Below are 22,786 nucleotides of genomic sequence, written 5' to 3'. Positions count from 1 at the left end.
ACTCACTTTTCACCTAAAGAAATGAAGGAAGAGCTAGTTTCCCAAGAAATAACCTGTGTGTAATTTGTTTTGATAACTTAGAAAAACGAAAATGACATACCTACTTTCCTTTATGCTTTTAATGGTTCTCACCTTCTCAACACTAAATGTGAGAAGTGTGAAATCAAAGACAAGAGCCCAGAGTATTTTATCCTTCTTAGACTCCATAAAATCAGATGTGTTTTTAATACAAGAATGTGGACTACCTTTTTTAAAAAACCATAGACAATGGGAGGAAATGTGGCCCCATTTATCGATATGGAGTGGCTCAAATCAAAATAAAAATGATGGTGTGGCCATTCTAATTAAAAATCCGCATGTTATGGTGAAAGGTAGCACAGTGGTGAGAGACGGACGGGCACTTTTAGCACACTTGAATTTTATGGGGCAAGACTTTAACCTCTTAAATATTTATGGTTTCAATGGAAAAAATGAAAGGTATGACCTTTTAGAAGATATACAGCTTTACATGCTAGGGCAAGTACCTTTAGTTGTAGGAGGGGATTTTAACTGTATCTTGGGCAGGAAAGACAGAAAAAGAGCAGGGGTAGATTTTAAAGTGGATAAGACTTCGATTTTACTTCAGGGCATATGCAGGGATTTTAAGCTTACTGACTGTTTTAAAACCATGCATCCCAGAGAGGAGGGCTTCACCTGGTTTAGTCATGATGGCACCAGAGCCTCTCGCATTGATTATTTCTTTACTAGAGATTGCCCACCCACTGATGTTAGATTAACCCCTGTTTTCTTTTCAGACCACCTTATGCTCTCCTGCACCCTTTCACCCCCTTCTGGTGTGACGGTAGGAAGTGGTCTGTGGAAACTCAACTGTTCCCTGTTGGAGGATGAAATCATAGTCAGTCAGTACAGGGAATGTTATAAAGAGTGGCAGACCCTTCAAGACCTCTACGAAACACATGCACAATGGTGGGAAATGGTGAAGGAAACGACCCAGACTTTTTTTAAACAGCAAGGTAAACGTAAAAAAAGGAAAGAGAATAGATGTATGATGGGACTACATAAACGCTTACAGCGCTACTTTAAACTAAATCAGTGTGGCATAGACTTTAAAGAAGAAATCAAAGATGTCAAAAAGGAAATGTCAGTTTCAGCAGAAATAAAGAGTAAAGGAATTTTTGTAAGAAGCAGGGAGCAGGAAATTGAGGAAGGTGAAAAATAAAGAAAGTTATAAATAAAAAGGAGTGTATTCAAAATCTAAAAAGAGAAGATGGGTTTTTAACAAAATCCACACAAGAGATGATTGAAACTGTACATACCTTTTATAGTAACATGTACAAAGAGAAACCAGTGCACTTGGAAACATCGGCAGAAATCTTAAAATTCGTTGACAAAACCGTAAAAGAGAATGCACACTTGACACAGAATTTTACTGCTTTAGAGTTAAAAAAATGCCTAACAGGTTTTAAGAGAAGTCGAGATCCGGGTTTAGACGGGCTTCCTGCAGAATTCTATCTGACCTATTGGGACCTTTTATCATCAGACATTTTAGATGTTTTTAAAGATTTTGAAAAACTCGACCGACTGCCTGACAGTTTTAGAGTGGGAATAGTGACTCTACTTTATAAAAAAAATGATAAGACTGACCTAAAGAATTGGAGGCCCATCACACTTTTAAACTTTGACTGTAAACTTTTTAGCAAGGTTTTAGCGACACGGATGTCCTCTGTTTTAGAGGAGGTAATTCACCCAGACCAAACTTGTGCCATCTCAGGGAGACAACTCACCGACAGCCTCGTACTGATTCGAGACATCATTGATTACGCTAGAGACAGAAACACCCGGCTTGTCATCTTAAATTTAGACTTTGAAAAAGCATTTGATCGGGTCTCGCATCAATATCTCTTTCAGGTGTTGCAGCCATCGAAAAGGGCCCGATTGTTCCTACTTGGTGAGCTTTGCTTGGTTGAGACGCTTGCCCCCCCCCCCCCCCCCCCCCCCCCCGCTCCTCGGCTGACCAAGTAGAAACAATCTATTCGATGGCTGCCTTGTCTTTTACTCTGTGCAAAAGACAAGGCAGCCACAAACACCACGGGAACACCGTATTGAGGCTTTGTTCTGACCACTCATTCGGTGTCGCGTTTCTTTCAAGCAATTCTCCCGGTTAGCCCGCACTCGGCTCGCTCCCAGAGCCGTGTTAAAGTCCACTTCGCATTCACTCTCTTTTCTCAGCAGATTAAAAGAAAGTTTCATCTTGGGCTCCCTGAAACTTCCATCCTGCACCGCTGTTTGCTTTTTCACAAGAGCAGAGGAGAGCGCACCGTTCCCAGCGGCACTGCAGTACCGGGTCGAGGCTTGGAGTGAACGGAGCAAGCTTCTTTTTCAACTCCTATTCTTAAAAATCCATTTAATATGTTGTCCTCGTATAGAGGACATATTAAACTGATAAGAACAGATACTACACTTGATCTTAGCCAAAAGGCCGAGAAGCGATAACTGTCCACTGTTTCAGGTCCGAGGGCCCTTGCTGGCACAATGCGCACTTGTAGCAGTGTTCTTTTTATGGCCATAGGTGGCCAGAGTGTCACGTTGCACCTCCGCCCACCCGCTGCACTGAGCACTCTTCAGCCCTTTTAAATGGTATAACTTTGCACTCCCGCATGCTCCAGCAAGCACCATTCAAGCAACAACTTTGCACTCCAGCTTCGAACATCGGCACAGTCGCAACAAGTAAGGCGACTCTACTCAGAGAAGTCACTCTGCAAAGTAAGAAGATTTCTTTTGCACAGACAGAAAGGGCTTCACCCGCAAAGGTAAAGCCTGCCAATAATAGAAACAACTCATTAGTGCTGCTCTCCACGGAAGTCTTTAATAAAAGGCGAAAGACTTGTATGTTATGAAGAGAAACCAGAGTACGATTATCCGTCACTGCGGGAGCAGGGCATCAGGCTAGTTGGTATAGCCACCTTCCCCATGGTGAGCTTTGCTTGGTTGAGACGCTTGCCGGTTAGCCCACACTCGGCTCACTCCCATAGCCGTGTTAAAGTCTACTTCGCATTCACTCTCTTTTCTCAGCAGACTCTTGGGATTTTATCTATAAAATGAATTCCTTCACTCAAACTATGTGAAAACTGCTTTGTCCTTAATATTTACCATGTCTAGAAAGATTTAAACAAAAAAAACAACGTTGTACTTTGCAGTAAAAGAAAGAGCAAATCTAAAGTTTCAGGAATCCGAGAATAAGCTTACTTTCATGAGTTCTTCACGATTTCGGATTTTGCTATAAAATGAATTCCTTCACTCAAATTAAATTAAAACTGCTAAACCGCTAATCTGTTATATGTAAGGCAGATGTCAAATTCACCGAAATAGGATCAAAGGGTATTCGGCCAATCGAGTTGTAGCAGCTTCGGTAAAAGAGTATAAGTTGAAGAGTTTGTGAATAAAGGTGTGCGCACACATAGTGTGCTGTACGAAAATAGGCAGGGAGCAATGCCGGCTGGGGTATATGTTCTTGTATGTTGTCTGCCTGTTTGATTTGAATGTGTTGTGTAAGTGTCCTGTTGAATGTTACATGTTTGGGCTTTGACACGCTTCACTGTGGTTGTTAACTGTGTGGTGTGTCCTGAAATGTTATATGTTTGGGCTGTGTGACATGCTTAATGCTTGTCAGTAGCTACCCACTTATTCATATATAGCAACTGACAACATAAGAAGTCTGGACATACTTTGATAGTAGTTGTAGAAGTATCCTTATTGATAATAGATCACTAATTCATAGTGATAGAACAGTAGATGAACAGGTGCTTGCACATGTCTCACGAAAATAAAATGGGTGTATGATTGCTGACGGCAGAGCAATACTGCCAAACTTATGAGTTCTTGTGGCAAACTTGATTCAGTGTCTTGACGTGTATACGCTGTTTCGCTGACTTGATTGTCACAAGAAACAAAGTGTGTTTGATAAGATCCGACCATTTTATTACGGGAGGATCAGTATGGATTCTGATGTGACTGATAAACCCATTCGTATCTTAAGCATAATCTAATACGTGAGACAACGCCCTGGCACACGATAAAAAAAAAAAAGAGAGAGAGCGGTTTTGTGTCCCCACAGTCCATAATGTAGAAAAGAGAGAAAAAAGCCTTTCTGATTTGGTGTGTGTGCTCATAGTGCAGAGTGTAGAGAAAAGAAAGCCGTTTTGGTGTCACGGGTGTTGTGACTTACACACACACATTTCTAAATTGAGAAAGGAAATTATTTTAGAGGAAGCACTAGAGTTTAGATCCCACATTTATTGATAGGCATTCATTTATTTCTTCACTTCTGATGAAGTTTCAACAATAAACAACAAACTTTGTATTATGAGAAAGAACCAGACTCATTCTTCAGGAATCCGAAAATAAGCTCTATTTTATGAGTTATGCACGAATTCGGATTCTCCTATAAAACGAATTCATTAACTCAAACCAAGTTAAGACTGCTTTGTCCTTCATATTTATTCATGTCTAATCAAGTTTCAACGATAAACAACGTTGTACTTTGTAGAATGAGAAAGAACTTCTTCAGCAATAAGCATCTCTCGACATATGACGAAATACAGATTTTGCTATAAAATTAATTCCTTCTATCAGCCTGACTTAAAACTGTTTGTCCTCCTTATTTATCCACTTCAAATCAAGTTTCAACAATTAAAAAAAATTTGTAGTTTGAGAAAGAACAACTTAATCTTCAGCAATCAGTATAAAAAGAGGTGCAAATGCCAACCATACATACCTAAAAGGTGGAGCGGAAGTATTCAGCTGCAAGTAGGAGTGAATGTTCGACCATAATTTGTAAAAAGCGGGTAAGAAAAGGTTCGAATGCCCGACTATATATTAACAAAAGCGGGAGGAGAGGTCTTCGGATGAGAGTGGGTGAGAATTTCCAACCATAATCTATAAAATACGGTGAAAAAAAATATGTGAATGCCTCATAGAACACTAAAAGCGGAAGCGTTTGGCTGCAAGAAGGTGTGAATGTCCGACTATATTTGGTGAAAAGCAGGTGAAGCAAGGTCTGAATGCCCAACCTTACATCATCAAAAGCGAGATCAGAGGTGTTCGGCTGCAAGAAGGCCATAGTTTGCCAAAAGCGGGTAAGGTGCGAATGACCGACTAAATATCAACAAAAGTGGGGGCGGAGGTCTTCGGATGGAAGTGGGTGTGAATATCCCACCATACAAGTATGGTGGAGAGGAAGCTGTGAATGGCCGACCATAGTAAAAGGCGGGTGAGAGAAGGTGCGAATGTCAAACCATACATAATCAAAACAGGGAGCGGAGGTGTTCTGCTGTAAGAAGGTGTGAATGTCCAACCATAGTTGGTAAAAAGCGGGTAAGAAAAGGTTAAAATACCCGACTGTACACAATCAATAGCGGGAGCGGAGTTGTTCGGCTACTAAAAGGTGTGAAAGTCCGACCATGGTTTGTAAAAAGCGGGTAAGAAAAGGTGCGAATGCCCGACAATGTATGATCAAAAGAGGGAGTGGAGGTTTTCGGCTGCAAGAAGGTCTGAATGTCCAACCATAATTTGTAAAAACCGGGGAAGAAAAGGCTCGAAAGCCCGACTATACACCATCAAAAGTGGGAGCGGAGGTGTTCAGCTGCAAGACGGTCTGAATGTCCATCAATAATTGCTAGAAAACATGAAAGAAAATTTTCGAATATCAAACTGCACGAATGCCTAACCATACATCATCAAAAGAGGGAGCGGAGGTGTTCCGCTGTAAGACGGTGTGAATGTCCGACCATAGATGGTAAAAAGCGGGTAATAAAAGGTTAAATTACCCGACTGTACACAATCAAAAGAGGGAGCGGAGTTGTTCAGCTAAGAGAAGGTGTGAAAGTCCGACCTTGGTTTGTAAAAAGCGGGTAAGAAAAGGTTCGTATGCCCGAATATACACCATCAAGAGCGGAAGCGGAGGTGTTCGGCTGCAAGATATTGTGAACGTCCGACCAAAGTTTGTAAAAAGCAGTTAAGAAAAGGTTTGAATATCTAACCAAACATAATCAAAAGCGGGAGCAGAGCTGTTCGACTGGAAGTAGGTGTGAATGTCAGATCATAATTTGCAAAAAGCTGATGAGAAAGGGTGAGAATGCCCGACTATACACCATCAAATGCGGTAGCGGAGTTGTTCGGCTGTGAGTAGGTGTGAATCTCCAACCATAATTGCTGAAAAATGTGTTAGAAAAGGTAAAAATGCCAGTCCATACATCATCAAAATCGGGAGAGGTGGTGTTCAGCTGCAAGAAGGTCTAAATGTCCATCAATAATTGCTAGAAAACATGAAAGAAAATTTTCGAAAATCAAACCACACATGATCATAAGTGGGAGAGGAGGTGTTCAGCTGCAAGAAGGTGTGAATGTCCACCCATAATACCTGAAAAATGGGTAAAAAAAAGGTGCGAATGCCCAACCATACATCATCAAAAGCAGGAGTGCATGTGTTCGGCTACAAGAAGGTGTGAACGTCCAACCAAAGTTTGTAAAAAGCAGTTAAGAAAAGGTTCGAATATCCAACCATACATAATCAAAAGCGGGAGCAGAGCTGTTCGACTGCAAGTAGGTGTGGATGTCAGATCATAATTTGCAAAAAGCTGATGAGAAAGAGTGAGAATGCCCGACTATACACCATCAAATGCGGTAGCGGAGTTGTTCGGCTGTGAGTAGGTGTGAATCTCCAACCATAATTGCTGAAAAATGTGTTAGAAAAGGTAAAAATGCCGGTCCATACATAATCAAAATCGGGAGAGGTGGTGTTCAGCTGCAAGAAGGTCTAAATGTCCATCAATAATTGCTAGAAAACATGAAAGAAAATTTTCGAAAATCAAACCACACATGATCATAAGTGGGAGAGGAGGTGTTCAGCTGCAAGAAGGTGTGAATGTCCACCCATAATACCTGGAAAATGGGTAAAAAAAAGGTGCCAATGCCCAACCATACATCATCAAAAGCAGGAGTGCATGTGTTCGGCTACAAGAAGGTGTGAACGTCCGACCAAAGTTTGTAAAAAGCAGATAAGAAAAGGTTCGAATATCCAACCATACATAATCAAAAGCGGGAGCAGAGCTGTTCGACTGCAAATAGGGGTGAATGTCAGATCATAATTTGGAAAAAGCTGATGAGAAAGGGTGAGAATGCCCGACTATACACCATCAAATGCGGGAGCGGAGTTTTTCGGCTTTGAGTAGGTGTGAATCTCCGACCATAATTGCTGAAAAATGTGTTAGAAAAGGTAAGAATGCCGGTCCATACATCATCAAAAGCGAGAGAGGTTGTGTTCGGCTGCAAGTAGGTGTGAATGTCCAGCCATAATTACTCACAAACGGGTAAGAAAAGGTAGTATTGCCAGACCATATATGATCAAAACAGGGAGCAGAGGTGGTTCAGCTGCAAGAAGGTTTGAATGTCCGACTAAAGTTCAAATATATTAACAAAAGCGGGGGGAGAGGTCTTCGGATGAGAGTGGTTGAAAATTTCCAACCATAATGTATAAAATGCGGTGAAAAAAAGGTGTGATAGAACACTAAAAGGTGGAGCGGAAGTGTTCGGCTGCAAGAAGGTGTGAATGTCCGACTATATTTGGTGAAAAGCAGGTGAAGCAAGGTCTGAATGCCCAACCTTACATCATCAAAAGCGAGATCAGAGGTGTTTGGCTGCAAGAAGGCCATAGTTTGCCAAAAGCGGGTAAGGTGCGAATGACCGACTAAATATCAACAAAAGTGGGGGCGGAGGTCTTCGGATGCAGGTGGGTGTGAATATCCCACCATACAAGTATGGTGGAGAGGAAGCTGTGAATGGCCGACCATAGTAAAAGGCGAGTGAGAGAAGGTGCGAATGTCAAACCTTACATAATCAAAACAGGGAGCGGAGGTGTTCTGCTGTAAGAAGGTGTGAATGTCCAACCATAGTTGGTAAAAAGCGGGTAAGAAAAGGTTAAAATACCCGACTGTACACAATCAATAGCGGGAGCGGATTAGTTCGGCTACTAAAAGGTGTGAAAGTCCGACCATGGTTTGTAAAAAGCGGGTAAGAAAAGGTGCGAATGTCCGACAATGTATGATCAAAAGAGGGAGTGGAGGTTTTCGGCTGCAAGAAGGTCTGAATGTCCAACCATAATTTGTAAAAACCGGGGAGGAAAAGGCTCGAAAGCCCGACTATACACCATCAAAAGTGGGAGCGGAGGTGTTCAGCTGCAAGACGGTCTGAATGTCCATCAATAATTGCTAGAAAACATGAAAGAAAATTTTCGAATATCAAACTGCACATGATCATAAGCGGGAGAGGAGGTGTTCAGCTGCAAGAAGGTGTGAATGTCTACCCATAATTACTGAAAAATGGGTAAGAAAAGGTGCGAATGCCTAACCATACATCATCAAAAGAGGGAGCGGAGGTGTTCCGCTGTAAGACGGTGTGAATGTCCGACCATAGATGGTAAAAAGCGGGTAAGAAAAGGTTAAATTACCCGACTGTACACAATCAAAAGAGGGAGCGGAGTTGTTCAGCTAAGAGAAGGTGTGAAAGTCCGACCTTGGTTTGTAAAAAGCGGGTAAGAAAAGGTTCGTATGCCCGAATATACACCATCAAAAGCGGAAGCGGAGGTGTTCGGCTGCAAGATATTGTGAACGTCCGACCAAAGTTTGTAAAAAGCAGTTAAGAAAAGGTTCAAATATCTAACCAAACATAATCAAAAGCGGGAGCAGAGCAGTTCGACTGGAAGTAGGTGTGAATGTCAGATCATAATTTGCAAAAAGCTGATGAGAAAGGGTGAGAATGCCCGACTATACACCATCAAATGCGGTAGCGGAGTTATTTGGCTGTGAGCAGGTGTGAATCTCCAACCATAATTGCTGAAAAATGTGTTAGAAAAGGTAAAAATGCCGGTCCATACATCATCAAAATCGGGAGAGGTGGTGTTCAGCTGCAAGAAGGTCTAAATGTCCATCAATAATTGCTAGAAAACATGAAAGAAAATTTTCGAAAATCAAACCACACATGATCATAAGTGGGAGAGGAGGTGTTCAGCTGCAAGAAGGTGTGAATGTCCACCCATAATACCTGAAAAATGGGTAAAAAAAAGGTGCGAATGCCCAACCATACATCATCAAAAGCAGGAGTGCATGTGTTCGGCTACAAGAAGGTGTGAACGTCCAACCAAAGTTTGAAAAAAGCAGTTAAGAAAAGGTTCGAATATCCAACCAAACATAATCAAAAGCTGGAGCAGAGCTTTTCGACTGCAAGTAGGTGTGAATGTCAGATCATAATTTTGCAAAAAGCTGATGAGAAAGGGTGAGAATGCCCGACTATACACCATCAAATGCGGGAGCGGAGTTGTTCGGCTGTGAGTAGGTGTGAATCTCCGACCATAATTGCTGAAAAATGTGTTAGAAAAGGTAAGAATGCCGGTCCATACATTATCATTGAGCGAGAGAGGTTGTGTTCGGCTGCAAGTAGGTGTGACTGTTCGACTAAAGTTTGTAAAAAGTGGGTAAGACAAGGTGCGAATGCCTGACAATGTATGATCAAAAGCGGGAGCGGAGGTGTTCAGCTGCAAGAAGGTCTACATGTCCATCAATAATTGCTAGAAAACATGAAAGAAACTTTTCGAAAATCAAACCACACATGATCATAAGTGGTATAGGAGGTGTTCAGCTGCAAGGTGTGAATGTCCACCCATAATTCCTGAAAAATGGGCAAAAAAAAGGTGTGAATGCCCAACCATACATCATCAAAAGCAGGAGTGGAAGTGTTCGGCTACAAGAAGGTGTGAACGTCCAACCAAAATATGTAAAAAGCAGTTAAGAAAAGGTTCGAATATCCAACCATACATAATCAAAAGCGGGAGCAGAGCTTTTCGACTGCAAGTAGGTGTGAATGTCAGATCATAATTTGCAAAAAGCTGATGAGAAAGGGTGAGAATGCCCGACTATACATCATCAAATGCGGGAGCGGAGTTGTTCGGCTGTGAGTAGGTGTGAATCTCCGACCATAATTGCTGAAAAATGTGTTAGAAAAGGTAAAAATGCCGGTCCATACATCATCAAAAGTGAGAGAGGTTGTGTTCGGCTGCAAGTAGGTGTGAATGTCCAGCCATAATTACTCACAAACGGGTAAGAAAAGGTAGTATTGCCAGACCATATATGATCAAAACAGGGAGCGGAGGTGGTTCAGCTGCAAGAAGGTTTGAATGTCCGACTAAAGTTCAAATATATTAACGAAAGCGGGAGGAGAGGTCTTCGGATGAGAGTGGTTGAAAATTTCCGACCATAATGTATAAAATGCGGTGAAAAAAAGGTGTGATAGAACACTAAAAGGTGGAGCGGAAGTGTTCGGCTGCAAGAAGGTGTGAATGTCCGACTATATTTGGTGAAAAGCAGGTGAAGCAAGGTCTGAATGCCCAACCTTACATCATCAAAAGCGAGATCAGAGGTGTTTGGCTGCAAGAAGGCCATAGTTTGCCAAAAGCGGGTAAGGTGCGAATGTCATACTAAATATCAACAAAATTTGGGGCAGAGGTCTTCGGATGCAAGTGGGTGTGAATATCCAACCATACAAGTATGGTGGAGAGGAAGCTGTGAATAGCCGACCATAGTTTGGAAAAAGCGGGTAAGAAAAGGTTTGAATACCCGAACATACACCATCAAAAGAGGGAGCAGAGGTGTTCCGCTGTACGAAGGTGTGAATGTCCGACCATAGTTGGTAAGAAGCGGGTAAGAAAAGGTTAAAATACCCGACTGTACACAATCAATAGCGGGAGCGGATGTGTTCGGCTACAAGAAGGTGTGAAAGTCCGACCATGGTTTGTAAAAAGCGGGTAAGAAAAGGTGCGAATGTCCGACAATGTATGATCAAAAGAGAGAGCGGAGGTTTTCGGATATAAGAAGGTTTGAATGTCCCACCATAGTTTGTAAAAAGCGGGTAAGAAAAGGTTCGAATGCCCGACTATACACCATCAAAAGCGGGAGCAGAGGTGTTCCGCTGTAAGACGGTGTGAATGTCCGACCATAGTTGGTAAAAAGCGGGTAAGAAAAGGTTAAAATACCCGACTGTACACAATCAATAGCGGGAGCGGAGTTGTTCGGCTACAAGAAGGTGTGAAAGTCCGACCATGGTTTGTAAAAACCGGGAAGAAAAGGCTCGAAAGCCCGACTATACACCATCAAAAAGAAGGTTTGAATGTCCATCAATAATTGCTTTAAAACAAGAAAGTAAATTTTCGAACATCAAACCGTACATGATCATAAGCGGGAGAGGAGGTGTTCCGCTCTAAGACGGTGTGAATGTCCGACAATAGTTGGTAAAAAGCGGGTAAGAAAAGGTTAAAATACCCGACTGTACACAATCAATAGCGGGAGCGGAGTTTTTCGGCTACTAAAAGGTGTGAAAGTCCGATCCTGGTTTGTAAAAAGCGGGTAAGAAAAGGTTCGAATGCCCGAACATACACCATCAAAAGAGGGAGCGGAGGTGTTCGGCTGTAAGACGGTGTGAATGTCCGATCATAGTTGGTAAAAAGCGGGTAAGAAAAGGTTAAAATACCCGACTGTACACAATCAAAAGAGGGAGCGGAGTTGTTCGGCTAAGAGAAGGTGTGAAAGTCCGACCATGGTTTGTAAAAAGCGGGTAAGAAAAGGTTCGTATGCCCGAATATACACTATCAAAACCGGAAGCGTAGGTGTTCGGCTGCAAGAAGGTGTGAACGTCCGACCAAAGTTTGTAAAAAAGCAGTTAAGAAAAGGTGCGAATATCTAACCAAACATAATCAAAAGCGGATGATAAGGTGTTCGACTGCAAGTAGGTGTGAATGTCAGATCATAATTTGCAAAAAGCTGATGAGAAAGGGTGAGAAATCCCGACTATACACCATCAAATGCGGTAGCGGAGTTGTTCGGCTGTGAGTAGGTGTGATTCTCCAACCATAATTGCTGAAAAATGTGTTAGAAAAGGTAAGAATGCCTGTCCATACATCATCAAAAGCGGGAGAGGTGGTGTTCGGCTGCAAGTAGGTGTGAATGTCCATTAATAATTGCTTTAAAACATGAAATAAAATTTTCGAATATCAAACCATACATGATCATTAGCAGGAGAGGAGGTGTTCAGCTGCAAGAAGGTGTGAATTTCCAGCCATAATTACTCACAAACGGGTAAGAAAAGGTACTATTGCCAGACCATATATGATCAAAACAGGGAGCGGAGGTGGTTCAGCTGCAAGAAGGTTTGAATGTCCGACTAAAGTTTGTAAAAAGCGGGTAAGACAAGGTGTGAATGCCCGACAATGTATGATCAAAAGAGGAGCGGAGGTTTTCGGCTGCAAGAAGGTTATTATTACTGAAAAATGGGTAAGAAAAGGTGCGAAAGCCCAACCGCACATGATCATAAGTGGATGAGAAGGTGTTCGACTGCAAGTAGGTGTGAATGTCAGATCATAATTTGCAAAAAGCTGATGAGAAAGGGTGAGAAATCCCGACTATACACCATCAAATGCGGTAGCGGAGTTGTTCGGCTGTGAGTAGGTGTGATTCTCCAACCATAATTGCTGAAAAATGTGTTAGAAAAGGTAAGAATGCCTGTCCATACATCATCAAAAGCGGGAGAGGTGGTGTTCGGCTGCAAGTAGGTGTGAATGTCCATTAATAATTGCTTTAAAACATGAAATAAAATTTTCGAATATCAAACCATACATGATCATTAGCAGGAGAGGAGGTGTTCAGCTGCAAGAAGGTGTGAATTTCCAGCCATAATTACTCACAAACGGGTAAGAAAAGGTACTATTGCCAGACCATATATGATCAAAACAGGGAGCGGAGGTGGTTCAGCTGCAAGAAGGTTTGAATGTCCGACTAAAGTTTGTAAAAAGCGGGTAAGACAAGGTGTGAATGCCCGACAATGTATGATCAAAAGAGGAGCGGAGGTTTTCGGCTGCAAGAAGGTTATTATTACTGAAAAATGGGTAAGAAAAGGTGCGAAAGCCCAACCGCACATGATCATAAGTGGATGAGAAGGTGTTCGACTGCAAGTAGGTGTGAATGTAAGATCATAATTTGTAAAAAGCGGGTAAGAAAAGGTAAGAATGCCCAACCATAAATTATCAAAAGCGGCAGCAGAGTTTTGGCTGGTATTTATCAATGTCTAGATAGATTTCAACAAAAAACAACGTTGTACTTTGCAGTAAAAGAAAGTGCAAATCAAAAGTTTTAGGAATCCGAGAATAAGCTTATTTTCATGAGTTCTGCACGATTTCGGATTTTATGTATAAAATGAATTTCTTCACGCAAACTAAGTTAACACTGCTTTGTCCTTCATATGTACCCATTTCTACATATATTTCAAGCATAAACTTCCTCATATTACCCTGAATGAGAAAGAGCCACACTTGTGATTAAGCCATACCTCCCTTTTGAGGAGTTCTGCATGATTTGGGATTTTATCTATAAAATGAATTCCTTCACTCAAACTATGTTAAAACGGCTTTTACCTTCATATTTATCAATGTCTCGATAGATTTAAACAAAAAAACAACGTTGTACTTTGCAATAAAAGAAAGAGCACATCAAAAGTTTTAGGAATCCGAGAATAAGCTTATTTTCATGAGTTCTGCACGATTTCGGATTTTATGTATAAAATGAATTCATTCACTCAAACCAAGTTAAAACTGCTTTTTCCTTCATATTTATCAATGTCTAGATCGACTTCAACAAAGAACAACATTGTATTTTGCAGTAGAAGAAAGAGCAAAACTGAAGGATCAGGAATCCGAGAATAAGCTTCTTTTCATACGTTCTGCATGATTTGAGATTTTATGTATAAAATGAATTCCTTCACTCAAACTAAATTAACACTGCTTTGTCCTTCATATGTACCCATTTCTACATATATTTCAAGCATAAACTTCCTCATACTACCCCGAATGAGAAAGAACCACACTTGTGATTAAGCCATACGCCCCTTTTGAGGAGTTCTGCATGATTTGGGATTTTATCTATAAAATCAATTCCTTCACTCAAACTATGTTAAAACGGCTTTTACCTTCATATTTATCAATGTCTCGATAGATTTAAACAAAAAACAACGTTGTACTTTGCAGTAAAAGAAAGAGCCAATCAAAAGTTTTAGGAATCCGAGAATAAGCTTATTTTCATGAGTTCTGCACGATTTCGGATTTTATGTATAAAATTAATTCATTCACTCAAACCAAGTTAAAACTGCTTTTTCCTTCATATTTATCAATGTCTAGATCGACTTCAACAAAGAACAACATTGTATTTTGCAGTAGAAGAAAGAGCAACACTGAAGGATCAGGAATCCGAGAATAAGCTTATTTTCTTATGGGCAAGTGGGAACTGCTTTGTCCTTCATATTTATCAATGTGTAGATGGATTTCAACTTCTTCTACTGCAAAGTCCAATGTTTTTCTTTGTTGAAGTCGATCTAGACATTGATGAATATGGAAGGACAAAGCAGTTTTAACTTGGTTTGAGCAAAGCAATTCATTTTATAGCAAAATCCGAAATCGTGCAGAACTCATGAAAGCAGGCTTATACTCGGATTCCTGAAACTTAAGATTTGCTCTTTCTTTTACTGCAAAGTACAACGTTGTTTTTTTGTTTAAATATGTCTAGACATGGTAAATATGAAGGACAAATCAGTTTTAACATAGTTTGAGTGAAGTAATGCATTTTATAAGCAAAATCCCAAATCATGCGGAACTCACGAAATGCTTTTTCTCGCTTTTCACTGCTTTTTACAAACTTTGGTTGGACGTTCACACCTTCTTGCATCCGAACACCTCCGCTTCCGCTTTTGATGATGTATATTCGGGCATTCGAACCTTTTATTACCCGCTTTTTACAAACCATTGTCGGACTTTCACACCTTCTTGCAGCCGAACACCACCTCTCCCGCTTTTGATGATGTATGGTCCAGTATTCTTACCTTTTCTAACACATTTTTCAGCAATTATGGTCGGACAATCACACCTTCTTGCAGCTGAACACCTCCGCTCCCGCTTTTGATGATGTATAGTCGGGCTTTCGAGCCTTTTCTTACCCGCTTTTTACAAATTATGGTTGGACATTCAGACCTTGCAGCCGAACACCTCCGCTCCCTGTTTTGATCATGTATGGTCTGGTTATACTACCTTTTCTTCCCCCGTTTGTGAGTAATTATGGCTGGACATTCACACCTACTTGCAGTCGAACTGCTCTGCTACCGCTTTTGATTATGTTTGGTTTGGATATTCAAACCTTTTCTTAACTGCTTTTTACAAACCATGGTCGGACTTTCACACCTTCTTGTAGCCGAACAACTCCGCTCCCGCTATTGATTGTGTACAGTCGGGTATTTTAACCTTTTCTTACCCGCTTTTTACCAACTATGGTCGGACATTCACACCGTCTTACAGCGGAACACCTCCACTCCCGCTTTTTATGGTGTATAGTCGGGCATTCGAACCTTTTCTTACCCGCTATTTACAAACTATGGTACGACATTCAAACCTTCGTGTATCCGAAAACTCCGCTCTCTCTTTTGATCATACATTGTCGGACATTCGCACCTTTTCTTACCCGCTTTTTACAAACCATGGTCGGACTGTCACACCTTCTTGTAGCCGAACACATCCGCTCCCGCTATTGATTGTGTACAGTCGGGTATTTTAACCTTTTCTTACCCGCTTTTTACCAAGTATGGTCGGACATTCACACCTTCGTACAGCGGAACACCTCCGCTCCCTCTTTTGATGGTGTATGTTCGGGCATTCAAACCTTTTCTTACCCGCTTTTTACAAACCATGGTCGGACTTTCACACCTTCTTGCAGCCGAACAACTCCGCTCCCGCTATTGATTGTGTACAGTCGGGTATTTTAACTTTTCTTACCCGCTTTTTACCAACTATGGTCGGACATTCACACCGTCTTACAGCGGAACACCTCCGCTCCCGCTTTTTATGGTGTATAGTCGGGCATTCGAACCTTTTCTTACCCGCTATTTACAAACTATGGTAGGACATTCAAACCTTCGTGTATCCGAAAACCTCCGCTCTCTCTTTTGATCATACATTGTCGGACATTCGCACCTTTTCTTACCCGCTTTTTACAAACCATGGTCGGACTGTCACACCTTCTTGTAGCCGAACACATCCGCTCCCGCTATTGATTGTGAACAGTCGGGTATTTTAACCTTTTCTTACCCGCTTTTTACCAAGTATGGTCGGACATTCACACCTTCGTACAGCGGAACACCTCCGCTCCCTCTTTTGATGGTGTATGTTCGGGCATTCAAACCTTTTCTTACCCACTTTTTCCAAACTATGGTCGGCTATTCACAGCTTCCTCTCCACCATACTTGTATGGTGGGATATTCACACCCACTTGCATCCGAAAACCTCCGCCCCAAATTTTGTTGATATTTAGTCGGACATTCGCACCTTACCCGCTTTTGGCAAACTATGGTCTTCTTCCACCTTTTAGTGTTCTATCACACCTTTTTTTTCACCGCATTTTATACATTATGGTTGGAAATTTTCAACCACTTTCATCCGAAGACCTCTCCTCCCGCTTTTGTTAATATATTTGAACTTTAGTTTGACATTAAAACCTTCTTGCAGCTGAACCACCTCCGCTCCCTGTTTTGATCATATATGGTCTGGCAATACTACCTTTTCTTACCCGTTTGTGAGTAATTATGGCTGGACATTCACACCTACTTGCAGCCGAACACAACCTCTCTCGCTTTTGATGATGTATGGACCGGCATTTTTACCTTTTCTAACACATTTTTCAGCAATTATGGTCGGAGATTCACACCTACTCACAGCCGAACAACTCCGCTCCCGCATTTAATGATGTATAGTCGGGCATTCTCACCCTTTCTCATCAGCTTTTTGCAAATTATGATCTGACATTCACACCTACTTGCAGTCGAACAGCTCTGCTCCCGCTTTTGATTATGTTTGGTTGGATATTCGAACCTTTTCTTAACTTCTTTTTACATATTTTTGTTGGACGTTCACACCTTCTTGCATCCGAACACCTCCGCTTCCGCTTTTGATGATGTATATTCGGGCATTCGAACCTTTTATTACCCGCTTTTTACAAACCATTGTCGGACTTTCACACCTTCTTGCAGCTGAACACCTCCTGTCCCGCTTTTGATGATGTATGGTCCAGTATTCTTACCTTTTCTAACACATTTTTCAGCAATTATGGTCGGACATTCACACCTACTCACAGCTGGACACCGCCGCTCCCGCTTTTGATCATACAATGTCGGGACATCGCTCCTTGTCTTAACAGCTTTTTACAAACTTTAGTCGAACATTCACACCTTCTTGCAGCTGAACACCTCCGCTCCCGCTTTTGATGATGTATAGTCGGGCTTTCGAGCCTTTTCTTACCCAGTTTTTACAAATTATGGTTGGACATTCAGACCTTGCAGCCGAACACCTCCGCTCTCTCTTTTGATCATACATTGTCGGGCATTCGCACCTTGTCTTACCCGCTTTTTACAAACTATAGTCAGACATTCACACCTTGCAGCTGAACCTCCGCTCCCTGTTTTGATCATGTATGGTCTGGCAATACTACCTTTTCTTCCCCCGTTTGTGAGTAATTATGGCTGGACATTCACACCTACTTGCAGTGGAACAGCTCTGCTCCCGCTTTTGATTATGTTTGGTTGGATATTCGAACCTTTTCTTAATTGCTTTTTACAAACCATGGTCGGACTTTCAGACCTTGTAGCCGAACAACTCCGCTCCCGCTATTGATTTTGTACAGTCGGGTATTTTAACCTTTTCTTACCCGCTTTTTACCAACTATGGTCGGACATTCACACCGTCTTACAGCGGAACACCTCCGCTCCCGCTTTTTATGGTGTATAGTCGGGCATTCGAACCTTTTCTTACCCGCTATTTACAAACTATGGTAGGACATTCAAACTTTCGTGTATCCGAAAACCTCCGCTCTCTCTTTTGATCATACATTGTCGGACATTCGCACCTTTTCTTACCCGCTTTTTACAAACCATGGTCGGACTGTCACACCTTCTTGTAGCCGAACACATCCGCTCCCGCTATTGATTGTGTACAGTCGGGTATATTAACCTTTTCTTACCCGCTTTTTACCAAGTATGGTTGGACATTCACACCTTCGTACAGCGGAACACCTCCGCTCCCTCTTTTGATGGTGTATGTTCGGGCATTCCAACCTTTTCTTACCCGCTTTTTCCAAACTATGGTCGGCTATTCACAGCTTCCTCTCCACCATACTTGTATGGTGGGATATTCACACCCACTTGCATCCGAAGACCTCCGCCCCAAATTTTGTTGATATTTAGTCGGACATTCGCACCTTACCCGCTTTTGGCAAACTATGGCCTTCTTGCAGCCAAACAACTCTGATCTTGCTTTTAATGATGTAAGGTTGGGCATTCAGACCTTGCTTCACCTGCTTTTCACCAAATATAGTCGGACATTCACACCTTCTTGCAGCCGAACACTTCCGCTCCACCTTTTAGTGTTCTATCACACCTTTTTTTCACCGCATTTTATACATTATGGTTGGAAATTTTCAACCACTCTCATCCGAAGACCTCTCCTGCCACTCTTGTTAATATATTTGAACTTTAGTTTGACATTCAAACCTTCTTGCAGCTGAACCACCTCCGCTCCCTGTTTTGATCATATATGGTCTGGCTACTACCTTTTCTTACCCGTTTGTGAGTAATTATGGCTGGACATTCACACCTACTTGCAGCCGAACACAACCTCTCTCGCCTTTGATGATGTATGGACCGGCATTTTTACCTTTTCTAACACATTTTTCAGCAATTATGGTCGGAGATTCACACCTACTCACAGCCGAACAACTCCGCTCCCGCATTTGATGATGTATAGTCGGGCATTCTCACCCTTTCTCATCAGCTTTTTGCAAATTATGATCTGACATTCACACCTACTTGCAGTCGAACAGCTCTGCTCCCGCTTTTGATTATGTTTGGTTGGATATTCGAACCTTTTCTTAACTTCTTTTTACATATTTTGGTTGGACGTTCACACCTTCTTGTAGCCGAACACTTCAGCTCCTGCTTTTGATGATGTATGGTTGGGCATTCACACCTTTTTTTTGCCCATTTTTCAGGAATTATGGGTGGACATTCACACCTTGCAGCTGAACACCTCCTATCCCACTTATGCTCATGTGCGGTTTGATTTTCGAAAAGTTTCTTTCATGTTTTCTAGCAATTATTGATGGACATGTAGACCTTCTTGCAGCTGAACACCTCCGCTCCCGCTTTTGATCATACATTGTCAGGCATTCGCACCTTGTCTTACCCACTTTTTACAAACTTTAGTCGAACAGTCACACCTTTTTGCAGCCGAACACCACCTCTCCCGCTTTTGATGATGTATGGTCCAGCATTCTTACCTTTTCTAACACATTCTTCAGCAATTATGGTCGGACATTCACACCTACTCAGAGCCGAACACCTCCGCTCCCGCATTTGATGGTGTATAGTCGGGCATTCTCACCCTATCTCATCAGCTTTTTACAAATTATGATCTGACATTCACACCTGCTTTTGATAATGTATTGGTAGGCATTCGCACCTTTTTTTTTACCCATTTTTCATGAATTATGGGTGGACATTCACACCTTCTTGCAGCCGAACACCTCCTCTCCCGCTTATGATCATGTGCGGTTTGATATTCGAAAATTTACTTTCTTGTTTTAAAGCAATTATTGATGGACATTCAAACCTTCTTTTTGATGGTGTATAGTCGGGCTTTCGAGCCTTTTCTTTCCGGTTTTTACAAACCATGGTCGGACTTTCACACCTTCTTGTAGCCGAACAACTCCGCTCCCGCTATTGATTGTGTACAGTCGGGTATTTTAACCTTTTCTTACCCGCTTTTTACCAACTATGGTCGGACATTCACACCGTCTTACAGCGGAACACCTCTGCTCCCGCTTTTGATGGTGTATAGTCGGGCATTCGAACCTTTTCTTACCCGCTTTTTACAAACTATGGTGGGACATTCAAACCTTCTTGTAGCCGAACACATCCGCTCCCGCTATTGATTGTGTACAGTCGGGTATATTAACCTTTTCTTACCCGCTTTTTACCAAGTATGGTTGGACATTCACACCTTCGTACAGCGGAACACCTCCGCTCCCTCTTTTGATGGTGTATGTTCGGGCATTCCAACCTTTTCTTACCCGCTTTTTCCAAACTATGGTCGGCTATTCACAGCTTCCTCTCCACCATACTTGTATGGTGGGATATTCACACCCACTTGCATCCGAAGACCTCCGCCCCAAATTTTGTTGATATTTAGTCGGACATTCGCACCTTACCCGCTTTTGGCAAACTATGGCCTTCTTGCAGCCAAACAACTCTGATCTTGCTTTTGATGATGTAAGGTTGGGCATTCAGACCTTGCTTCACCTGCTTTTCACCAAATATAGTCGGACATTCACACCTTCTTGCAGCCGAACACTTCCGCTCCACCTTTTAGTGTTCTATCACACCTTTTTTTTCACCGCATTTTATACATTATGGTTGGAAATTTTCAACCACTCTCATCCGAAGACCTCTCCTCCCACTTTTGTTAATATATTTGAACTTTAGTTTGACATTCAAACCTTCTTGCAGCTGAACCACCTCCGCTCCCTGTTTTGATCATATATGGTCTGGCTACTACCTTTTCTTACCCGTTTGTGAGTAATTATGGCTGGACATTCACACCTACTTGCAGCCGAACACAACCTCTCTCGCCTTTGATGATGTATGGACCGGCATTTTTACCTTTTCTAACACATTTTTCAGCAATTATGGTCGGAGATTCACACCTACTCACAGCCGAACAACTCCGCTCCCGCATTAGAGAAATAAAAGGACACCTTTATTCAAACTCATTTTGACAGGTGACCTCTGACCTCTTATCGATCAATCAAATTAATATGACAGGTGACCTTTGTTTGACATCCGTTTGCTGACATCTGGGGATATGACTTTTGACCTCTTATCGATCGATCAAGCTATTTTGACGTGTGACCTCTGTTTGACATAGATTAGCCATCTGTTGAAGAGATCTAAGGAAGGAAGGGGGAGTTTATGGCTAGGGTTAAGAATTATTACAGCTAAAGTCAGGAGGTTGTGAGAAATATATTAGTTGAATGTTTAAATAAGAGAAAGGGTTAGGGTTAATAGAAAAGGTTAAGTTGTAGAAGCGGTCAGCATTTTAACAGCTTCAAAGACCGGTCCCTGTAAGGTAAAGATGGGAAAATAATTAGATGTGTGGGGTGGGGTCTGTTAACAGACATCTGGTTGTCTCTGGCTGCACCATACTGTGACACTGAACGGAGGATGGGTTGTTTATAGCAAATAGAGGTAGGTTTAAATTACATGAAAAAGGTTTCCCTCTTAGTTTGCATACATGTTGTATATGGTATCATGGGCTAATCTACAGAGAATTCACTAATAGAACAGGTTGCCCATAAAGTTTACATCTAGTTCTCGCTCTGACTGATACTATGAGAGCCAACTGCAGGGGGTCGTAAGAATGCATCATGCTGTGGCACTGGGCTGTAGGGGGCAAATGGCCCGGGTCAATAAGAATGCAAAGTACAGTGTGGTAAACAGTATGTGTCCTTGTCTTAGTTCGCAAGTAAACAAATGAACATATATGATGTTCACAAGGATGCACCATGCTGTGTGGGAATGAGATAACATTTTAAGTCTCGTACGAGCAAGGCTCAGGGTGCCGGAAAGTCCTCCTTTTACCAGGTGTTGCTAGCACTGCATGGATTTGGGTGGGGTGGGGTGGGGGGGGGGGGTGTTAACAGACATCTGGTTGTCTCTGGCTGCACCATACTGTGACACTGAACGGAGGATGGGTTGTTTATAGCAAATAGAGGTAGGTTTAAATTACATGAAAAAGGTTTCCCTCTTAGTTTGCATACATGTTGTATATGGTATCATGGGCTAATCTACAGAGAATTCACTAATAGAACAGGTTGCCCATAAAGTTTACATGTAGTTCTCGCTCTGACTGATACTATGAGAGCCAACTGCAGGGGGTCGTAAGAATGCATCATGCTGTGGCACTGAACAGTAAGGACAAATGGGTTCATTAAGAATGCAAAGTACAGTGTGGTAAACAGTATATGTCGTTGTCTTAGTTCGCAAGTAAACAAATGAACATATATGATGTTCACTAGGATGCACCATGCTGTGTGGGAATGAGACAACGTCTTACTTCACAAGTAAACAGAATCAATCTGTTACTAACCGTAGGGTGGATATAAACTAAGTGTGAAGAGCAAATGGGTTGAAATTAGCACTTCAAGAAATTTTTAAAACACTCCCTTATTTCTATGGAGGGGGGTAAGACTATATAAAATGGTTCAGGCATTTACGTCAGGGGCTCAACCGACAGGATAGGAACCATGGACACAGGTACGCAAAAAGTCTCCTTAAAACTTTAAAAAAAAAAAAAAACAACAAAAAAAAACCAAAAAAAAAAAAACCAACAACAAACAACTTTTTTAGGACGGAAAACAAGAGCTGACATCCATACACAGCCAACCGGCGGTTCTTTGGCACTCTTAGGAGTATTCAACGGTAAGTAAAAAAGATCTGATGATAAACATATGAATGCGTGTATAATTATATTACCACACCATGACAGAGTGTTAATTTCCAGAGTTGGACGCAGAGGATTTGGATGACTTCATATTGACGCAAGCCG

General features: G+C 41.9%; 2 non-coding genes across 2 annotated transcripts; both read right to left on the bottom strand.

Annotated features, from left to right (window-relative positions):
• Positions 1-2,307: 2,307 nt before the first annotated feature.
• LOC140287419 (U2 spliceosomal RNA) lies at positions 2,308-2,491 on the bottom strand. The gene has a single exon (XR_011911593.1). It is a non-coding gene; the product is annotated as a U2 spliceosomal RNA (small nuclear RNA).
• Positions 2,492-2,799: 308 nt separating this feature from the next.
• Positions 2,800-2,913, bottom strand: LOC140287413 (U5 spliceosomal RNA). The gene has a single exon (XR_011911588.1). It is a non-coding gene; the product is annotated as a U5 spliceosomal RNA (small nuclear RNA).
• Positions 2,914-22,786: the final 19,873 nt, after the last annotated feature.

This window comes from Leuresthes tenuis, unplaced genomic scaffold (assembly GCF_036924035.1).
Source record: "Leuresthes tenuis unplaced genomic scaffold, fLeuTen1.0.hap1 SCAF_131, whole genome shotgun sequence".
Taxonomy (NCBI): Eukaryota; Metazoa; Chordata; class Actinopteri; order Atheriniformes; family Atherinopsidae; genus Leuresthes; species Leuresthes tenuis.
The sequence above is the reverse complement of the archived record's forward strand: the minus strand, read 5'-3'. Positions and strand labels throughout refer to the sequence as shown.